Here is a 16,530-nt window from a genome sequence, read left to right as displayed (position 1 = left end):
CTGGGGACACATGAAAGGCTATCTTCGTTTGAAAGACAGGGATCTGCTGGGGAGGGGCAGGGCCTCCCTAGAAATGGAGAATTCAAACCCCCTCCCTCCAAATTATTATAATTTAGAAGAGGAAAGGGGCTTTCAGGCAGAGGGATGAGGTTAGGAAGAACAGTTCTTTACTAGTATATATAACAAGGCAAACAAACAACAACAAGTGCAGCATTAATAGCAAACACAACCAGGAACCTTGGGAGGCATTGTTTCACAAAGCCCGGGGCAGTCCAATCTCTTGGGACCCTGAGAGCACCAAGCTGGAAGAGTGGAAAAAATCCCAGGCTGGTGGATGGGATCAGAAGCTGTGCAGTGGCAGCTGGAATGGCAGGGATGTCCCAGCAGGGCAGGGCAGTGTGGGGTCACAGAGCAGCAAAAAGCCTCAAGGCAGCGCCGAAGAAACGGCGGCAGCGGGATGGGGCTGGGCCAGCAGGGCAGGGGGAGACGAGCTCAGAATTCCTGGGCACATGAGCAGGGGTTGGCAGATTTCACAGGACTGCACTTTGGTGGTGGCAGCAAACTCCTCCCACAGCAAGCAGCAGCCTGGCTGTCCTCTCCCCGACACCGAGAGCAAGAGAGAGAAGCTGCCCCCAGCCCTGTCCTTTTTCCTGCCCCAAAACTCACGTTATCTCCCCCTCCTGACTTTTGGCCACCTCTGTATTTTGGTCAAGCATCCATAATCACTCAGTGCTTAGTCTCCCACCAACTTACGGAGAAAAAATCAGTAAAAAAAAAGGATCAAACGGAACCTCCAATACTCTCCTTCTCCAACTCCTACTTCAGGGAACTTGGGCTCTGTTTTGGTTTGAATAGACAGGGATCTGCCAAGGAAGACCGGAGTCTCCCTTGGAATGTAACCCCCTCTCCCCTTTTACAAATTATTGTAAATTTGCAATTAAAGGGCTTTTAGGCAAAGATTTTGGGGATAGGTATAGCAGTTCTTTACTAGGGATATTAAAAATACAAATGTTGTAGTGTTGGAATTTTGTAGTGGTTTTTACTTGTCTGACGGTCCTTGGGAGATATTCTTCTCTTTTATGCTTCATTGCCATGGCTATCTGTGCATGCACTGAAGAGAAATGAACTCAGTTTCTGGGGAAATGAGCAGCTGCAAGTTGAGGGTGTGAAGTTTAGATGGTTGATAACTGGGTCTTGCAGGGCCTTGGGGCTGGCCATGGATTTCACAGCAAAGGCTGCAAAGACCCTGGAACAGACTTGTCTCTGGATTTCTCAGTCCCTGTGGATTGGTTTTCAAAACCTGTGGATGGATTGCTGAAAGTCTCTAGGTGCTTGTTGAACTCCAGGAGTTTTACTAGAGCAGACTTTCTTGGTGGATTTTCCAACCTATGCTCTGAATTTTGAATTTGAACCATTCAAGAGTGTAAAATTGAATTAGGTTTTTTTTTTTCTTCCCATGTCAGTAAAGTTTTTCACCTTTGAGAACTTTGCCAGTCTTCTGCAGGGGCATATGCTTGTCTCTGATGATTTTGCAGTTTTCTTCTTCGATACTGTTTACATTACATGACTTTTATCAGTATTTTATAAATGCTTAATGTCTGAAAAGTGTAATTCAAATAAATTTATCACAGCCCATAATCAGCCTCAAAGATTTTCCAGATTATCTGAAAGGGGGTATAGGTAATTTAAAGGTGTCAAATACCACAGTCACTTAGCACTTGATCTCTCAAAGTACTCATCAGCATTTTTTAAACAGTATCCTCTTTTCCATCTCCTTTCATGTAAGAAAAGTCTTATTCCTGCCGTCAAGGTGTCCCACAATTAAAACCCCACAGCTCTGTTTAGTGCCTGTAGGTAGTTGAATTGCACTGTTTCCTTTGAAACCACGTACGTGCTTGGGCTGCAGCCCTTGAAAGAATTCCTGATTGCAACATAATTTTGTGTGTCACAGGAGGTTACTGCTGCTGGCAGGCTCTGTGCTGATCCTTTGGGAAAATAACTTAAAGGATAGATCAAATGGAGAGCTCAGTCAGCAGAGTCATTGATAGTTTTGCAGGTCTTAATTTTGTCAATTTTCCCTTCCTTTAGTTTTGTTGTTGTTGTTGTTGTTGTTGTTGTTGTTTTGGGTTTGTTTTTTTTAAATAATTGTATTTTAAGGTGAAAGTCTGTTTTTCAGCAAAAATTTATTTGGAAGTTTAATGCCCCATTCGTTCACCCCAAATCTGGTTCCAGTTCTTTTGACTCCATGATGACTCAGCAAATTTACAGTCATTCCTTTTGAACTTTTTCTTATCTCTTATCTTATCTTTTTCTTATCAGTGGTAGTGCTGATAAAATTTAAAGGGCAATACTTTGGACAAAAAACTGCTTTTTATAGATCATCAGATTATTTTCATTGTGGGAAAGAGGTATTAGTTGGAAATAGATTCTCTTAGGGAAAGTAAGGCTTTCTATTTTGAGGTGCTGTGTTCAAAGAGATTCTTGGAAAGATTTGACCCATTTATCTCCATCTGATTTTAGGGGGAAGATGTGCAGGCTCTGAAGAGCAGCATTTGATGGCCTCAAGTTGGGCAACTCCAAACCCAAGGTGTCTGTTTGGGAAACGTTGATTTCTGTAGAGCAGGTACTAAAGTTGGGGCCAGAGCTGGGAAGTGTGGCTCCCAGCCCAGAGCCATCATCTCCATAAAACCACTCCTCCAAAGTCCTGGCGTATTTTGGGATAGCCTGCAGCTCAACAGTGAAAACCAAACTCTTGTATAAACAACAAAGAGGGAAAAGGGTAAAAAAATGTCAAAAGAAAGTAATTTGCATGTCTTGGGAGCAGAGAAATCATTTCAGTGAGCCCTCTCTGACAGAGAGTTTTGGAAAACGAACCCAGAATATTAAATTCACTGCAGGGAAAAAGCCAACTCCATGCTCAGGCCATGATATTTATCAAAAGCAAGTCTGTGACTGCAGGAACTCTCCTGCACAGAGGAATCCTGCAGGGCCAGCTGCTCTCCGGAAGGAGCCTGTGAGCTCCATCAGCCTTTTTGTCAAGCAGGGGCCAAGTCCCAAGTGTAGCAAGTGATTGAAAGATCCTGCCCAAGCCTCTGCCCAGGGGACCCAAGGTAAAGGGGGGGAGACCCCAGAGCCTTTTGGGGACACCTGGGACACACCTGGGAGCCCCTGAAATCTCTTTGGGAGACCCCAGACTCTTTTGGGGACACTTGGGAACCCCCAGACCCATTTGGGGAGTCCCAAAACCTCACTGGGATCCCCCCCAAAACCCTCTTGGGACCCCCCCAAACTTTTCTAGGCCCTCCTTGGGACACCTCCAGACCCATTTGGGGTACCTCGTGGGGACCCCAGATTCTTTTGGAGACACTTGAGACCCCCAAGACTCCCCTGGGATTCCCCCAGACGCATTTGGGGCACTCCTGACACCCCAGACCCTTTGGGGGTACCTGGGACCCCCCCACACCCATTTGGGGAGCCCTTTGGGACACCCCCAATTTCCTTAGAGACCCCCTTGGGACACCCCCACATCCATTTGAGGACCCTCTGAGACCCCTGGCCCATTTGGGGACTCCCAAAACCTCTCTGGAACCCCTTGGGACTCTGTCCCAGACCCATGTGAGGACACTTGGGTGGGACACACTTGGGAATCCCCAGACCCATTTGGGGACACCCAGAGACCCAAGGCCCATTTGGGGATGCTCCAGGACCCCCCTGGGACACCCCCAGACCCATTTTGGAACCTTCAGAACCCCCCAAAATCCCCCTGTGACACCCCAGACCTATTTTTGCCCCTCCTCCTCTCTTTCCCCCCACCTCCCAGACCCCCTTGGGTAACTTAGGAGATGTTTGGGGGTTATTTTCAAAAAATTTTGGAGTAAATTTGAGGAATATTTTGGGGTAATTTTGGCAATATTTTGGGACTATTTTGAGCTAATTTTGGTCTGAGATAATTTTGCTGAGATTTTTTGGGTTAATTTGGGGTAATTTTGGGGATGTTTTGAGGTAATTTGAGGTTCGTGGTGTAATTTTTTGGATATTTTGGGGTATTTTGTGGATGTTTGGGGTAATTCTAGGGATATTTTCAAGATATTTTGGGCTAATTTTGGTGTAATTTTGGGAGAAGTTTGGAGGATGTTTTGTGGTAAATTTGGCATTTTGTGAGTACATATTTTGGGGAATTTTGTGGTAATTTTTGTGTAATTTTGTGGATATTTTGGGGTAATTTGGAGACAGGTGAGAGAAAATTCCCCAGAAATGTTTCCCAAAAAATTCCCAAAGTTCTGCAGCGAGGGTGCCTAAAATGTCCCCGAAATATTCCAGAAAAATTCCAAAAAATGTGTGGGGAATGATACTCTAATTCCCCAAGCTGTCCCCAGAATATTCCCAAAAATGTGCATGGCATGTTTCTAAAATCCCTTGAAATATTCCCAAAAAATTCCCACAAGTGTTCATGGAGTGTATCTAAAATGTCCTTGAAATGTTTCCCAAAAAATCCCAATAATGTGCGTGAACTGGTTCATAAATGCCCCTGAAATATTCCCAAAATATTCCCAGAATCTTCTCAAAACATCCCCAAAATATCCTCAAAATATCCCTGGAATATGTCTCAAATGTTCCCGAAATATTGCTGGGGTGTTCCCAAAACATTCCCAAAATGTCCCTGAAATATGCCAACAACTTCATCAAAATATCCCCAAAATATTCCTAATTGCCCCCAAAATATTCACAGAATGTTTCTAAAATGTCTCCAAAATGTTCCTAAAATATTTCCAGAATCTTCTCAAAATGTCCCCAAAATACTCCCAAGAACATTCCCAAATAATTCCTAAATATCCCTACACTGTTACCAAAACAATTCAAAAATACCCCAAAAAAATTTTTTAACTGTCATTGCTGAGCTGTAATGGCCCATTAACAGAAGAGATCCCCATGGAGGGAATGGGAGGGTGAACAGAGATAAGAATCAATGCCCCACCCGGTTTTAACAGCTGGCTTGTTATCAGAAAGGCACTTGCACCCTCCCTCCTGGAGATACAACAGATAAAGAAAAAACACCTCCCCAACCAGGTTCCAAAAGATGGAATAGAATAAACTTTTTCATTTATTTTTATTAGAAATCCCAAGACACCCTTCATGGCTGACAGAAATTCGACTTTGTCCCCAGGCCCTGCCCACCATGTCCCTCATCCAAGCCCTGGCACTCCTATGGATCAGGAACAGTGTGGCCAGCAGGAGCAGGGCAGAGATTCTTCCCCTGTGCTGGGCACTGCTTGAGGCAGCACCTCGAGTGCTGTGTCCAGTTCTGGGCCCCCCAATTTAGGAACAACATGGAGGGGCTGGAGCGTGTCCAGAGAAGGGAACAAGGCTGGGGAGGGCTCTGGAACACAGGTCCTGTGAGGAGCAGCTGAGGGAGCTGGGCTTCTTTCTCCTGGACAAGAGGAGGCTCAGGGGAGACAAGGCAGTGTCAGGGCACAGCTTGGACTTGATGATGTCCAAGGTCATTTCCAGCCTTGCTGATTGTGTGATTCTCTGAAAGCAGCCTTGCAGCAGTGTCAGGATGAGGCCTGGGCCTCCTCTTCAGACGGTGCAGCAGCCCAGGTCCCTCAGCTTCTCCTGACAGCCCCAAAGCCCATCCTGTCAGTCCTGCAGAGCCTCTGCAGCTCCTCCTCATGGCCCACAACAGGAGCCCCACAGCCAGACACAGCAGCCCAGATGTGCCCCCCTGGCCTGGGATGCCTCTGGCAAGGGAGCAGCCCCAGGCACTGCAGGAGCCTGCAGACAATTCCTGAAGCCCTTGGAGGATGATCCTGCTCCCCAAGGGACGTTCCCATGGTGCCAACTCAGGAACTGCAATGGGGAGTGGGGCCAGAGAGGAAAGGACAACCAGGGATGGGCTGTTTGCAGGGGAGGGAACAAGGGAAGGTCACAGGAAGAAATATTTTCCAGGGAAAGGTAAAGAAAGCCAAGGTGAAGCAAAGGAAATGTTGAGGGCAGTTTGGGGGTGGCTGCCAGGCAGCCCTGGCTCTGAGCGACAACGTCTGCAGAGGCACAGGAAACTCAGAGCTGATGGGAACAAACTCTCTGTGTGACTTGAGAGGCCACGCCAAAGCTGAGTGGTTTCCCTGCTGTGGCCCAGCCCTTCCTGGCCCCAGGGGCTGATGGCATTTGTGCTCCCTCAGGTTCATCTCCGCACACCAACAGTATGGGGGTGCTGAGGCCTGCTCTGGGCAGTGCAAACAGGGGCTCCTGAGGCAGTGCTGCCGTGTCTGTGCCTGCAAGGATGCGGCCCCTGTGTGAGCTGGGGGAGAGGCCAGGGCTGCCCAGGGGGGATGTTGTTGGCAGGTGCATGAGGACGCTCTGGGACGCTGCCCTGGGGTGTCCAGCGCAGTGGGGATGGATCAGCCCCTGCTCTGCTGCTCCTTCCCGTCTCCCCCAGGGCCCTTGCAGAGCCCCAGCCCTGCTGTTTGCCCCCAGCCTGCCCAGGGCCAGCCTGGGGCTGCTCCCGGGGCTTTTCTGTGCTGAGCGTTGGCCTGGGCGTCTTCTGGAGAGAGCCTGGGCAAGGAGCCTGGAGCCCATTCTGAGAATGCAATCCAAGATGGAACCAAAACAATGTATTCTATTGCCATCTGTGAGAACCAGGTGGGGCAGTATTCTTTATCTCTTCCATGGCCCATACCTCATATTTCCAGGGATTATTTTCTGTTAATAGGCCAGTTGTTAAAACCAGGTGGGGCAGTGTTCTTTATCTCTTCCACAACCCATCCTCCCTCCAGGGGCTTATCTTCTGTTAATGGGCCATTGATGTTCACTGCATGACTGATAAAATAACATCATCCCATTGGGAGATGCTTCACCCACAGGGAGGAGCCAAGCATTCCTACCTGGATATAATCTGATATTTACCACACCAGAAGCAGCCTGTTTCCACTGGATTCCCAGAGGAGCACTGGACCCATCTGCACCATCACTGGATTTTCAGAGGAAAACTACACCCTTCTACAAGATCTTTGCTTCAAGAAAACCACAAGTGTAACTCCAGGAGGACTGCCGCACCAGTTTGATTGGACTGCTACCAACACCCCTAACTGGGTGTCAGGTTGTATTCTGACTCTGTCTGTTGTTTTGGGGGTTTTTTTTACTACTGCATTTTTAGTTTTAATTCTTAATTTTTAAGTTTAGGCTGCAAGGAACTGGAAGATGCCCCGGGAGAGCCAGGCAGGTGAGAAGGAAGTCAGTGCCCCTTTCCCCCTCTCTCCTGCTCCATCTCCCAGCCCATCATGGCCCCTGGCTGCAGGACAACCCTGCTGCCAACGCCTTCATGCCGGGGATAGACTGGGGGGAAACTCCTTCCCCTTCCCTCTGGCACGGAGGCAAATCTCATCCTCTCCTTGTCCTTCCTCCTCCAGACAAGAAGCTGAGGATGGAGACCAGGGAGGACAAATCCACACAGCAGAACCTCGTGGAAGAGGCTGTTTTGAGCGGATCCACAGCACAAGAATCCAACAGGGAGGAAAAGCCGCAGAGATCCCGCAGGAGGAGGGCCTCCAAACCCATCCCAGGGGGCTCTGAGGAGGAAAGACCCACCCAATTCCAGGAAGGTGGACAGAGCTTCAGCCAGGGCTCTGAGCTGGTCCATGAGCAGCTTCATGATGGGGAGAAGCCCCACAAGTGCTTGGAGTGTGGGAAGAGCTTCAGCTGCAGGTCCCAACTGATCAGACACCAGAGGATCCACACTGGGGAGAGGCCCTACGAGTGTCCCCAGTGTGGGAAGAGGTTTCACACCAGCTCCAATCTCCTGAGGCACCAGCAAATTCACATTGATGAGAGGCCCTTCCGCTGCCCCGACTGCAGGAAGGGCTTCAAGCACAACTCCAGCCTCGTCACCCACCGGCGCATCCACACTGGGGAGAGGCCCCACAAGTGTGGGGAATGTGGGATGAGCTTCAGCACAAGCTCCCACCTGATCAGCCACCAGAGGATCCACACCAGGGAACAGCCCTACAAGTGTGTGCAGTGTGGGAAGAGCTTCAGCCAGCGCTCCAATCTGATCTGCCACCAGAACACCCACGCTGAAGAAAGGCCACACAAGTGTGGGGAATGTGGGAAGGGCTTCAACCAGAGGTCCCAGCTGATCATCCACCAAATGAGCCACACTGGGGAGAGGCCCTATGAGTGTTCTGAGTGTGGGAAGAAGTTTAAGACCAGCTCAGATCTCCTCAAGCACCAGCGGATTCACACAGAGGAGAGGCCCTTCCGCTGCCCCGACTGTGGGAAGGGTTTCAAGCAAAACTCCAACCTCGTCACCCACCGGCGCATCCACACTGGGGAGAGGCCCCACGAGTGTCCTCAGTGTGAGAAGAGCTTCACTCAGAGCTCTCACTTGACCAAGCATCAACGGAGTCACCTGTAAGGGAAGCCCTGTGAGTGTCCTGACTGTGGGAAGAGCATAATTTGAGTCTCCAACCTCATCCCCTATCAGAGGACTCACATTGGGAAGAACCCTGGTGACCCACATTCCCTGTGATCCATGCTGGGAGGAAACCTGTCCCTTTCCCTGCCCCTGGCAATGATGTGAGGTGGGATTGAAGAACGTCATGGTCTGGCCATGGCCCTGTCATTGTATTTGATCCCATATCAGGTCATTGCTGGGGTCAGGGAAGGGACTCTCTCTCTCCCCCAAGGAGAAGGGTGTCCTTCCCATGCAGGATAAAGTACGTTGCTGGGTGAGCCAGTTGGTAATTGGTTGTAATTTCCCTGTATATAGTTTGTGTTATCCCCTTCTCTTATCACTGTTGTTTCTGTTCCTGTTTGTTCCTTTTCTTGTTGCGGTGCCCAGTAAATTGTTCTTATCCAAGCCTGGAGTCTTTGCCTTTTTTACTTTCAGTGGGAGGCTGGAGGGCAGTGAGGGGCGGCACGGTTTTAGCGGGATCAGGAAATTGGGGAATCCCATTCCTAAAGCCCGGCCCGGGGAAACCGAGCATCACAGCTGGTGCCAGCCCTGGCTGCCCTGGCAACAGCCTTGGCAGCGGGTCCCTGGCTGGGGGCTGTGGGAACCTCTTCCCTCTGGGGCCCAGGGACAGGACTGCAGGGAACGGCTGGAGCTGACTCGGGGCAGCTTTGGGTTGAATCTCAGGAAAAGGCTTTTCCCCCAGAGGCTGCTGGGCCACTGAGCAGGCTGCACTGTTGCCCCTCAGTGTGAAATCCTCTTCACTGATCAACAGAACCATTATCAGGGAGCTCAGTAAAAGACAGCACAATAATCTAGTACAGGAGCCTCGTAGAGCTCCTTGAAAAATCCCTTAAATTCACAATAGATATTTAATGCAGACTGGCTCCAGGAGCCCCAAACTCTGTATTAAACACACAAAATCTGAAAAAAAACACCCAGATATGGTAGCAAACCTAAGGAGATTCTTGGAATTTCTGGGGGAAAACTTGGGAAAAATGGCTGGGAATGACTAGTCAAAAAAAAAATCTGTGGAAAATCTGGCTGTAAAATGGCCAAAATCTGCTCTAAAATTGCATGGGAAGTGGCCCAAGAGCCCCAAAATCTGCACCTAAACATCCAAAATCTGCACTAAAATACCCAAAATCTGCACTTCAACACCCAAAAATGTCCCCAAGCTCTGGGAGATTCCTGGGATTTCTGGGGAAAAGCTAGAAAAAGGGTTGGGATACACAGAGAAAGAAATCCGAGGAAAATTGGAGCTACAATGGCCAAAATCTGCTCTAATCCATGTCACAGAGCCACAGAGCAGCTGTGATGTCACAAAGGGGCTCTGTGACAGCAGAGAGTGGGTTGTGTGAGGTCACAGATTGGGCTATGACATCACAGAGTTTGTTGTGTGAGGTCATTGAGCAGCTACAGCATCACAGGGGAGTGTGTGACATTGCAGAGCAGGATGTGACATTTTGCTGTGGCTATATGACATCATAGGGCTGTGAAGTCATAGATTGGGCTGTGACATTCCAGGGTGGCTGCATGACATCACTGAGTGAGTAGTGTGACATCATTGAATGGGTTGTGACATCACAGAGCTAGCTGTGACTTCATAGAAGGTGAGTCTGTGACATCAGAAAATGGGATGTGATATCACAAAGTAGTAACACGAGAAAAAGAAACAGGAAAGGTCCCAATGAAAAAATATACAAATAGGAAAAAATGTCTGAGACTGTGAAGAGTTGTATTCTGAAGCCTCTGGAGCAGGAAAGAGGGAGTTTATTGCTTCTGAAAAGATCCAGGCATCATTTTCCTCAGGGCATCCTTGAGCTCCTGGTTCCTCAGGCTGTAGATGAGGGGGTTCAGGGCTGGAGGCATCACTGAGTACAGAACTGACAGGGCCAGATTGAGGGATGGGGAGGAGATGGAGAGGGGCTTCAGACGGGCAAATAGGGCAGTGCTCACAAACAGGGAGACCACGGTCAGGTGAGGGAGGCAGGTGGAAAAGGCTTTGTGCCGTCCCTGCTCAGAGGGGATCCTCAGCACAACCCTGAAGATCTGCACATAGGAGAAAACAATGAACAGAAAACAGCCAAAAAATGGACAGGCACTAACAGCAATGAGCCCAAGTTCCCTGAGGTCGGAGTGTGAGCAGGAGAGCTTGAGGATCTGGGGGATTTCACAGAAGAACTGGCCCAGGGCATTGCCATGGCACAGGGGCAGGGAAAATGTATTGGCTGTGTGCAGCAGTGAATAGAGAAAGGCACTGGCCCAGGCAGCTGCTGCCATGTGGGCACAAGCTCTGCTGCCCAGGAGGGTCCCCTAGTGCAGGGGTTTGCAGATGGACACGTAGCGATCGTAGCACATGATGGTCAAGAGGGAAAATTCTGCTGTGATGAAAAACATAAAGAAAAAGAGCTGAGCAGCACATGCTGTGTAGGAGATGTTCCTGGTGTCCCAGAGGGAATTGTGCATGGCTTTGGGGACAGTGGTGCAGATGCAGCCCAGGTCACTGAGGGCCAGGTGGAGCAGGAAGAAGAACATGGGGCTGTGCAGGTGGTGGCCGCAGGCTGAGGCGCTGATGACGAGGCCGTTGGCCAGGAGGGCAGCCAGGGAGATGCCCAGGAAGAGGCAAAAGTGCAGGAGCTGCAGCTGCCTCGTGTCTGCCAATGCCAGCAGGAGGAAGTGGCTGATGGAGCTGCTGTTGGACATTTGCTGTGTGTGGCCCTGGGGACTTGTTCATGGGTAAAGGACAGTGACAAGTTAGGACAGGCTGCTTTAAGCCAAACCTGTGCCATTCCCTGTAGACTGTCCTGCTGGTGTTGGTGTTTTTGGTGCTGACCTTGACTGCTGACAAAACAGCAACACATTCACTTCAGAGCTGGACTGGGTTGATGCACAAGATGGCAGATGGGGCTGAGGCAGCCACACACAAGATGGCGGATGGGGCTGAGGCAGACACACACACACAAGATGGCGGATGGGGCTGAGGCAGACACACACAAGATGGCGGATGGGGCTGAGGCAGACACACACACGATGGCGGATGGGGCTGAGGCGGGGCCTCCCAGCATGGTCTGCGGCCCCTGCCAGCCCAGCTCCAGCCCCGGAGCCGCGCGGGGCAGCAAGAGTCCTTCCCTTCAGCCCTTTGTTGAACAGGACATTAACAGACACCCGGGAAATGGGCACGATGTGGCACATTTGTTCTGTGCACACAAACATAGACCAGCCAGTTTGGAATGTCAGCTGGCAGTATTTTGATGTCAAGGCAATTCAAATTGGTGAAAATAGGAAAAAATCTCTGGAGACTGAACATTTTAAAATAAAGGCTTTTATTGTTTCTTCAAAAGAGGGCCAAAAGCATTTCCTGTGCAGATGGACTTTGTTTAGCATCAAGAAGCATCACAAGTGGTTTGGTCCAGGCAGGAGTCACAGTGACTGTGAGGGGATGAAAACGGAGATGGATCTGCTTGAGGCGGATGGTGCAGTGGCTGCTCACCCGCAATGTGTATCCCTCAGGGGACCTATTTCTTTAGAACACCATGAAGACTACAGAGAACTGAAATACAAACCAAAACTGCAGCAGGAAGCCCAGTGCACTTTAGGTTGTTCTCCATGAGACTCTTCAAGCTGAGCACGGCCATTCTGTTCAGCAGACGCACAGGCAGGGGCTCCTTGGAGCGCTGCTCTGGCACCCGTTCTTTGGAGTAGGGGATTGCAGGGAAAAACAAGAGAAGCCCATCCACTACTGAAGAGGAGCAGTCACTGACAGGAACCAGTGGGTTAAGAAATGTGAGGGGAAAAAGGCAGAAATTGTGAGGTGACAAGTGTGAGAAATGGGAGTGGAAAAAGGAGAGAAGTGTGAGGGAAGAAAAGGGTAGGAAACCTGTGTGGGAAAGGGTGAGAAAACTGAGGGGAAAATGGTGAGAAATGTGAGTGAAAATAGGAGAGGAAGGTGAGACGAGGAAAAGGCAGGAAATACAATGGGAAAATTCTAAGAAATATGAGTGGGAAAGGGTGAAAAATATAGGGGGAAATGGAGAGAAATGTGAAGAGAAGAGAGTGAGAAACTTTACTGGCAGAGAGAGAGAAACAGGCAGCAAATGTGAGGGGAACATTGTGAGAATCCTGAGGGGAAAAGAGTGAGAAACCAGAGGGCAGAGAAAGGCAGAAAACAAGAAGGGGGAAAAAAAGGGTGGGAAGTCTGACAGGAAAAGTGTCAGAAAACAGGAGTGAAAAAAGGCCACAAAATGTGAGAGAAAATTATAAGGAACATGAGGGGGAAAGAATGATAAATGTGAGGGGAAAAGTATGAGAAATGTCAGAGGAAAAGTTTAGAATCATGAGGGCAAAAGTGAGAATCCTGAGGAGAAAACTTGGAGAAAAATGACTGAGGAAAGGAGAGAAACATGAGGGGAGAAAAGGGCAGGATATGTCAGGGGAAAATTGTGAGAAACATGAGGAAAAAAAGAGCAGGAAACAGTGGGAAGGTGGGGAAGTGTGAGAGGTCAAGTGTGAGGAAAAGGAGCTGAAAAGGGTGGGGAAAATGAGTAAAACTTGGCAGGCAAACATGAGAGGAAAACTGTGAGACTCAAGAGGGGGAAGGAGTGGAAATGTGAGAGGGAAAAGAGCAGGAAATGCGAAGAGAGAAAAGGAGAGAAGGCAGTATTGGCATAAGAGCTGAAATAATTCCTAAGACATTCCCCCATGCATTTGCCCATTGATTGCACAAGCCCAGGGCTTCTCTGTATGTCCGTCTCCACCTGTGCCTTGATTCCTGTTTGGGAGCAGTAGAAGTGGCAGGATGTGCCCAGCAGCAGGAGCTGCTCCAAGCTGGGAAGGCACCAGGTGGTGCTGATTTCCAGAGGCTTCTGTGTGCCAGGGGAGGCCAAGGCAGGAGTGGGTTGAAAGGTGCTGGTGCTGCTGCTCCTCTGTGCCAGAGAGTCCCGGCTGGGCAGGGCACGGCGCCCACTGCACTGCGGGCTCTTTCTCCTGCCACAGCTGGGCACAGCTGGCAACAAATCCCCATGACTTGTGGGGAAACCAAGGGCTTTGTGGAGGCTGCACTGCTCTGCACACACCCAGGCCAGCTGCAGCACAGAGCTTTGGCTCCCTGGTGCCAGCTCAGTGGGAGAAAGGAGGCATGACTTTATTTCAGTGCTGGGTGCATGGGGAATCACTTTTCTAACACAGGTGCTCACTCAGAAATCTCACCTATTAATTTGTAACCATGGAAAGAAGACCTACTCATTACTTTGCTGAAACTCACAGGGTAACATTCCCTCCAATTAGTTGACATATTTAAATCACTTCTCAGAAGTTCCTGACAGGAGAGTAGGGCTCTCTTGAGGTCTTTGGTGGTCATTTGGGGAACATCCCATTCCTCCAATTCTCCCCCGATGCTCAAGAGCCTCCTACAACCACTTTCTTCCCCTACCAGTAGTTTTCCAGCTTCCTTCTTAGGAGGACTACTCTATTCTCAAGGCTAAGGCAGCCACTTGCACACATCAGTCACTGTGCTGGGGGAATAGAGGGCTCAACACTGTCTGTTAATGCAAAGGCAATTCATGATTTGTTACAGTTCAACATTTTCTCAACACCTTCCTTCTCTGAGAATTGTTCACGAGCATTTCCTCAATTTACTGTGAAAGTGTTTTTGCTTTCTGAAGCCACATTGTGTCTTTCCTCCAGCAATTTAGAAAGAAAACCCAAATTGCCTCCTGAAACTCTTCTGCTCCCTTCCAAAACAGTTCACTGCTCAAGCACAAGGCATAGGCTCATCCCTGATTCCCTCAGTGAGATAGGAGGTAATATTTTGCTGCAGCCAAAAGATTACTAGAAAAAAGAATGAAAGTTGTTGGTCCTAGGTGTTGTTATTTAGGGTTTGTATTTGTTTTAGTTAATTTGTTGGGTGTTGCTGTGAGCTGGGAGAGGGGCCAGGTTGAAGACCAGACCAAAAGGGAAGTAGGATAAGAGGGAAGGGGTCAGAAAAGGAGACAGTGGGGAGAGAATATAAGTTCCCTAGTACCCAGCCAAAGGGAAAGGGGGCACGGTTCACCCTGGGCTGGGCAAGGCAATAAAAAGCAGCATTCTGTGTGAGTGTGTGTTGTGTGTGTGTTTGGCTCTTGGGAGAGCAAGATACACACCCAGCTCAGGTGAATCCTTACAAAGAAACAGTTCTCTTTGGCTTTGATGACTTTGTCCCTGGTTAATTTTAGCCAAGAGTTGGCTCCTTTCTAACGCCTCTCTCCCAGCAGCTCAGGGCTGTATGGCACAGTGCTTGCTGTGTGCCAGAGAGCACAAAGCAGGCCAACCTGGTGCCCCTGAATATTTCTGCAGACCACTGTGCATTTCACCCCTTGCTCTGGCTCAGTGCAGAACTCCAGGACTGCAGGTGCTTCCTCCCAGAGCTGTGTGAGGCCCTGGCTAGTGCAGATGTCAAGGGACAAGCTGTCCCTGCCTCCTGCTGGCCTCGGTTCCCCCGGCAGAAGCGCCATGCCTGAAGGACGCTGCCCTGTGCTGGAGCCTGCAGAGCAGCCCAGCTCCCTCCCCTGTGCCCAGAGTGCTGCACACACTGCTCACCTTTGCCAGGAGTCTCAGGGCAGCCAGCACAAGAGTAGGAATCCTCAGCCAGGCCTGCAGCCCTGGGCTGTGCTTTGCCTTTCTCTCCTCCTGAGCACACTCCAGACGGCCAATGCCACCAGTCTGTGCTGTGCCCAGCACGGCTACGCTTCCCCTTGGGAGTAGCCAGCTGCCAGCTGGGCTCTGAGAGCTCAGGATTGACCTGGTGCCACCAAGAGGCACCCAGGGCCGGGCTGCTGCCTCCTGCAGCTCCAAGGGCCTCCTTCCAGCCTGCCTCTGCCCAGGCTCAGGCTGCTCCGGGCTCTGCCAGGGCTCTGCTGGGGCTCCAGCCTGGCCAAGGCAAAGCCTGCTCTCACCTGGTGCCCGCTGACAGCTCTGCACCATCTCTGCACCTTTCCCAGCAGCCTCCCTGATCTTTCTGCTTTCTCACTTGAGAAAAACTCTCCTCCAGCCAAAGAAATTGCATTTAGGGATACAAATCCAAGTGGCAGGAACACAAATGCTCTCGAGTCAGAGCTCAAGGCCTGCACATCTGCACAGGGTGTTTGGGCTGACGCACTCCTCCTTTGCTTCTGCCTGCAAATGCCAGTGCCAGTGCCCTTTCTGCCTCAAACACAAGTGCCACAGCTGGATAAAACCCAGCCAGTGGGCCATATTCCAAAGACACTGTGCTCTGCAGAGGATGAATGAAGAAGAGCTTTCTCCCCTTTCAAGCCGTGCCAAAGAAACCATTAATGTCACTTCCACCTCTAAGGAAAAACAGACAGTTCACAAGGAAATGCTGAGCTTTCTCACAGGCTCAGAAGGAGGGCAATCTTCAAAATGACTTGAGGTTTCAGAAGTTTTATTTACAATCTTAGGCAACAACACTGCCTTACAATCTTAGCAACAATCCTACACTACAATTTTTGCTGCAATCATAGCCTAAAATCTTCCTCTCGGCTGGTCATGGAGAGAACTGCTTTAAAGGGCCTCTCCCCTTCTTCTCAACTCCTGCCATCTCTTCATTGTGACGATGAGCGGCACGAGGCTGGACGCAGGCTGGGCAGATGTTACAAATGGATGCTGCAGAAAGGAAAAAAACCTACAATGAGCCATTACTTTCCAAGCTAAGAGCCTCAAAGGCAGGGGAATATTTTTGAAATGAAAAGAGGATTGAGTCAGAGTAGGTCTAAGGAGCAACAGTGGGGCAACAGTGGCACAGCTTGCTGCAAGAGCTGGTAAGTGTCCCAGCCCTGGAAATATTTCAAGTCTGAGCACCCTGGTTTCTTTAAAGATGTCCCTGCTCATTGCAGGGCACTTGGAGCAGATGACCTTTAGAGGTCCCTGCCAGCCCAGCCCAGTCTAGGCTTCCTGACTGTTTTCATTACAACAGCACCAAGTGTGGAGGTGAGGAGGAGGGGGGCTCATCTGATGCCTTGCACTTCCATGGAGGAGGAGCCCATCCCTGGGACACTGTTTCCCCTGCAGCCCCTGCTGGCATTTTACCTGCAGGAGCTCCTGGGCTG

General features: G+C 49.9%; 1 pseudogene across 1 annotated transcript; it reads right to left on the bottom strand.

Moving 5' to 3' along the window:
* Window positions 1-10,117: 10,117 nt before the first annotated feature.
* LOC310918423 (olfactory receptor 14J1-like) lies at window positions 10,118-11,152 on the bottom strand (annotated as a pseudogene). The gene has a single exon. The product of its transcript is annotated as an olfactory receptor 14J1-like (transcript).
* Window positions 11,153-16,530: the final 5,378 nt, after the last annotated feature.

The sequence above is a fragment of the Zosterops lateralis genome (assembly GCF_965231275.1).
Source record: "Zosterops lateralis genome assembly, chromosome: 23".
Taxonomy (NCBI): Eukaryota; Metazoa; Chordata; class Aves; order Passeriformes; family Zosteropidae; genus Zosterops; species Zosterops lateralis.
Note: the sequence above shows the minus strand (reverse complement) of the source record. Positions and strands in the feature narration are given on the sequence as shown.